The sequence below is a fragment of the Cibotium barometz genome, chromosome 14 (genome assembly GCF_041138505.1).
Source record: "Cibotium barometz isolate CiBa-2024 chromosome 14, ASM4113850v1, whole genome shotgun sequence".
Taxonomy (NCBI): Eukaryota; Viridiplantae; Streptophyta; class Polypodiopsida; order Cyatheales; family Cibotiaceae; genus Cibotium; species Cibotium barometz.
Genome location: NC_141059.1, coordinates 2589445 through 2594911, shown reverse-complemented (window position 1 = coordinate 2594911; position 5467 = coordinate 2589445). Strand labels below are relative to the sequence as shown.

General features: G+C 39.1%; 1 long non-coding RNA gene across 1 annotated transcript; it reads right to left on the bottom strand.

Moving 5' to 3' along the window:
• Nucleotides 1-4121: 4121 nt before the first annotated feature.
• On the bottom strand, nt 4122-4947 carry LOC147631556 (uncharacterized). Its single transcript, XR_015267253.1, has 3 exons — nt 4479-4947; nt 4328-4411; nt 4122-4231 (listed from the first exon to the last, which is right to left on the bottom strand). It is a non-coding gene; the product is annotated as an uncharacterized LOC147631556 (long non-coding RNA).
• Between the last annotated feature and the right edge of the window lie 520 nt (nt 4948-5467).

Here is a 5467-nt window from a genome sequence, read left to right as displayed (position 1 = left end):
TTTGCCTGCAACATGGAGATGCTCTCCTTGCACTTGCCTTTTGAATATTGTTGGTATTTCTGTGTGGATAAACACCCAGTTTAGTGTTTCATGGTCTTATGTCTTTACCTGTGATTACAAAACCAAAATGTTAGCATACCTCAACGGAGCCTAACCACCATATGTGTTTTTCAGATTGCACACACTGAAATACTTTGAACTCACTTCAGTCAATGATGTATCAAGTGCTCGATTCATTAATGTAATAGTAACCCTTTTCATTTTTTTCTCCTTTACCAGCTCGCACTCGTCCAATTTGATAACAAATATCAAAATGCCTTTCCACTCTTCAAATGTTAAACCATAAAACTCGAGTATCTTCGACTGCAAGACAACTTAGTATTCAGCATCATGAAAGGTGTGCAAAGGGTCACATGACCACCTCACACCCAAATCCAGGTCAGGAAGGTGTCAATTTTGAGAAACTACTAATTAGGAAAAAAGAAAGCTCATTTTGGGGCCTTTTAGAAGAGAGAGAAAATAGGCTCTCAACCAATCAGGAGTGGGCCAACGTTATGTTGAAAATTCAACAAAAGAAGATGAAAATAAGAAAAAGAAATAGTACTGTATGTTCGTAGAAGCGTCACATTAATAAGGTGATCCAATTTGAATCTTTAAAAAAATTATTTTCTGTGCAGAATTTGGTGATTCTGACACCGCAGGCGCGTCCAAAACGGCCCAAAACCCCAAAAACGGCACTGGAAACGCTGGAATCGGACATCCGGAGGCCCGGAAACGGCCAAAAAAGGCCCCAAAAGTGGATTTGCAGAAAAACGCGATTTGGTACCTTCTTCCCGGAGGCCCGGAAACGGCCAAAAAAGGCCCCAAAAGTGGATTTGCAGAAAAACGCGATTTGGTACCTTCTTCCCGGGAAGAAGGTACCAAATCGCGTTTTTCTGCAAATCCACTTTTGGGGCCTTTTTTGGCCGTTTCCGGGCCTCCGGATGTCCGATTCCAGCGTTTCCAGTGCCGTTTTTGGGGTTTTGGGCCGTTCCGGACGCGTCTGCGGTGTCAGAATCACCAAATTCTGCACAGAAAAGTATTGCTCTTATATGAACATTGAATGTAAAGCATGTGAAAGAGCGGCATAAAAACTAAAATTAGCAAGAAAATGCGATACGGGTTCTTAGGGAAAAGCAAAACAGTCTCTACGCGTTTTCATGCTAATTGCTCTATTAACATAAATGCAGCTTGATATATTATTTCTCAACAAAATTCATGACATTAAGGTGACAATTTTGTCAAAGTGCACTAAGACAGAAAATTAGCAACAAAACGCGATATGGGATCTTTAGGAAAACTAAAACTCTCTCTACGCATTTTCATGCAAATTTTTCAAAAGAAGAAATAGGGACATTTGAATAACCCTCCAGACATTCTCTTGTGTCCTAGCAAACACCAGGTCATTGGATCATGCATCATGCAGGGAATTCATGTGTAGATGAGTGAGTCGATCTTTGCAGGAAGGGACTGTCAAGAAATTTAACTCGGTTAAGAGAACATAGATCTAGAACAGCATGCATAGATATAGAATAACATTGAAAAACCTACAACTCTGACCTGTTTTCTTCTTCTCCATGCTTTCGGAGCTGTCTTGCTGACCCTCGTGCATAGTGGGAAGGATGAGGATGGATGATGAGGAGGAGAAAGAAAGTATGCAGGGAAGTGTGGGCTGAGCAGGGAAGAGTGAGGCCCAGGAGGGAATCCAAGAAGCATTTATAAATGGCACAAATTCCAAGGCAGTAAGGGTCACATCCAGACATGTCAGAATTCAATTTCCTAGGGTGTGTGGGTCCCACCCACAGTGTGAGATACGACTTTTACCCCCCACCAACTGTGGTATTTATTAGAGTGTCTCCCTTCATACTCTCCGTCATCAGCATCCTCTTCATCACAGAGTACACTCAGATTACAGAGGCATCACTGAGACTACAGAGGCACCACTAAGACCATAGAGAAGCATTACTCAGACTACAGAGGCAGCACCTTCATCGTCTAGCACATCCAGAGATAGCCTGTAGGTTAATACAACTCAAACTTTCTTGTCCTGCATACTTTTAACTATTCAAACAAGTTTCTGTCTGAATGGGGAATAGCCAAAATCTGCGTCATTGAAATGGCCTCGTTTTTCCATACACTTACAAACACAAACCATTAGGAAAGCCCAAAGTTCCTTTTTGTAGGCATGCAAGACACCCTTTACATATTTTTTACAACATGATCAAGTAGAAGATCTCAAGAATAGGGCTGAGGGATTGCCCTTTTGGTTATTTCCTGCTCATCATACAAATTTGCATGAAAACGCGAGGACTGGTGTTTGCTCTTCCTTGAGTGTCATAATCGCGTTTTCATGCAAATCTACATTTTGGCCTTTTCCTTGATGTAGGCATGAAATAAACCCTCTTCATAATTTGCAACACCATCCTCAGGTATAAAATCTCAAGATTTGCATGTAAATGCGAGGGAGAGTGTTTGATGCTTTTGAAGTAGCATAATTGCGTTTTCAATCAAATGTCTGTATGAAATTTTTTTGTGTCACTTTGGGGACTTTTTTGATGCATTCCAAAGGGTGCAATTGGCCTATGATGCCATGCCAATAGATCCAGATTGCTGCAAAGGTCCTAAATTTAGGGAAGTTTTAAATTTGCATGAAAACGCGAGGAGAGGCCGTTTAGATTTCCATACTGCCCATATCGCGTTTTCATGCAAATAACTGCTAGATTGCTAGATGCTCTTGACCATTGCCCCCCAAATGTGAATCTTTTAGATTCAATTGAACCAGCAGTTTTAGAGGTAGAAATCTTTTCCTTATAAGGATCCTTATTTCAGTTTTATTTTTGATTTGTTTCAATCTTTAATTTCTAACCTATCTTTTCAAATTTTCAGGCTCCACAACAAGTTGATCCAAATAGTTGTGGCTAGAGACTATTGATCCATGCTAAGTACGTGCTTGCAAGCTACTTTGAGCTTCATCAGCCAGATATTGTAAGAAGCTTATTCCTCTTTGAGCTTAAATATAATTTATAGTGGCACAAAGTAGTTAGAAGTATATGTAAATGCTCATGTCTTTTATTGCAGATGAGGAAAGACAGCTTTGGCTTTGACTATGTGTATAGTTTTAGAGGAGACACAATTTTGAAGCTCTTGAACCATCCCTCCTCCAAACCAGCTGTGCAAGATACATTTGAGGTTGGTGAGAGTTCTAAAGACCATGGTGGTGTCATTCATCTAGATGCAGATGATTTGGAGGAGAAGACACAAGGACATGGAGATGTAGGTATCCCACCAAATTTTGTAAAGGAAAAGGTGGAGCAGCAAACAAAAGTTGAAGAGGCAGCTCTGCTGGTCAGGAACAAGATGAGGAGGACAAACAACCAAGTGGACTTGGAGTGGAGAGCTTCCAGATCCCAGGCCTTGAGACCTCGGGGCTCCAAAATCTTAGTGGGGATATTGACCAAGGACAACCTGATGATCATTTGGGATGATTTGGAATGATTATTTGTATAACATTCTTTTAATCTAGTGATGCTTATATGATTTGGGATGACTATGTATAAAATTAAAATGGAAGATGCTTTGCAAATGAATCCCTCTATCTCCATAGACTTGTCATGATATTTATAAATAGATTTAAATGTATGAAAAGAGAGAGAGAGAGAGAGAGAGAGAGAGAGAGAGAGAGAGAGAGAGAGAGAGAGAGAGAGAGAGAGAGAAAGCATGTAGTAATTTAGTTTAAAATTGATCAATATATTAACAATGTCATTGTAAATCTTAACAAGTGGAGATCCTAACCAAGAGCAGCTACAAGATCATTTGGGATGATTATATGTATGGACTTCTTTGAATCTAGTAATCTATTAATCAAATGAAAGATGTTTTGCAACTGATACCCTCTATCTCCATAGACTTGACATGATATTTATAAATGTACGAAGAGAGAGAGACACTTTGAAAGCATGTAGACATTTGAAATAAAATTGATCACTTTATTAACAATGTCATTGTACAGATCCCAGCCGAGGACCAAAAGGTCATTGACTCTTTCCCGTACTCGCTCTTCATTCGAGCTTACAAAGAATGTTGAGCAGTCCAATGTGTCTGACTGTCACAAAAAAAAAGCATTTGTAGACTCAATGCAAGAGCTTTCCCTCGCAGGATCGTCCACATCATCAATTGTTGTCTCCATAGCAACCTAGAGAGAAAGGGTTGATAAGGTTTGAGAATCAATATATTATTTGACTTTCATAGCAGTGTAGAAAAACTGAACAAAATATATGTTCTTTAGTACCTCCAATGATCAATTTAGCTGGATGTCAATAATCCCATCGGGGATATCTCCGCATTGAATTATACTTTCCCTCCTTTGAAGAACCTGTTAAGATGGTTGTTAAAAAATCACTAGAGTTGATTAATGAATTAAATAAACACAGTAAGTTTACCTTCTTGTTGTTGAGCACGAATGCAAATCCTGCTGAAATTGTTCTGTTTGCCTCCATATGAATGTCGTGCCGCAATTGAGCAAGTGTACATTTCTGTCTGACTGATATAAAACTCACCAAGTTTCCATTCTCATTCACAGTAATGTCAATTGATACATTGTCAGGGAGCAAACCCCGTTTAGGTCTTGATCTAACAGAACAAGTTTATTTTCAATCATGGCAACAGGGCTAAGGTAAAAGTTAAGAAAACACCTAGATATTTGTGGCTTTTTGGGTTGTCCTCACCACTACCTCCTTCCAAGCCTGTCGAGAACACAATCCAATCTAAATTCCGAGCATTAAAAAAATCAAAAGCAGGCTTCTTCCAAACCTGTCGAATACAATCCAATCTAAAACCTGAGCATCAGAAAAATCAAAAGCAGGTACCTTTTACAAAACAATACAATTTAAAATGGAAGCGCTTATAAAATGAAAGTGCTCATCTTAGCGAAGCAAAGTGCTCATTTCGTATAAGGATATGCAGCAGTTGCACTATCGTGTCGGCACTCAAAGTATACAGGCGAGTGGATCTGATTCAAAGATTGAACATTGAAAATAATTAAAATCGTATAGATAAAAATAAAGAAATACAAGCATGAGAATCATTTTGACAAAGAACGCAAACTTTTGTCCTTGAATGTTTAAAATTGGAGGGCTAGCCATGCCTCTAGGTGCAAGATGAAGGTTGGAAGAGAGTAGGTGAGAGAGAGAAGGAAGGGCGCCGGAAGACTAGTTTGGGAGGGGAGAGTAGTTTGGGAGGGAAACCTAGTTTCAGTAAGTAGTTTTTTTTGAAAAAGACATCAATGTCAGACTCAAAATCGTGATAGTATCTTTAGTTTTTTTTAAAAAGACCTTGTCAGACTCAAAATCGTTATAGTATCTTGAACATTAACTATGGCACGCTTCTACGAACATAAAGTACTATTTGTTTTTCTTATTTTCACTTGTTT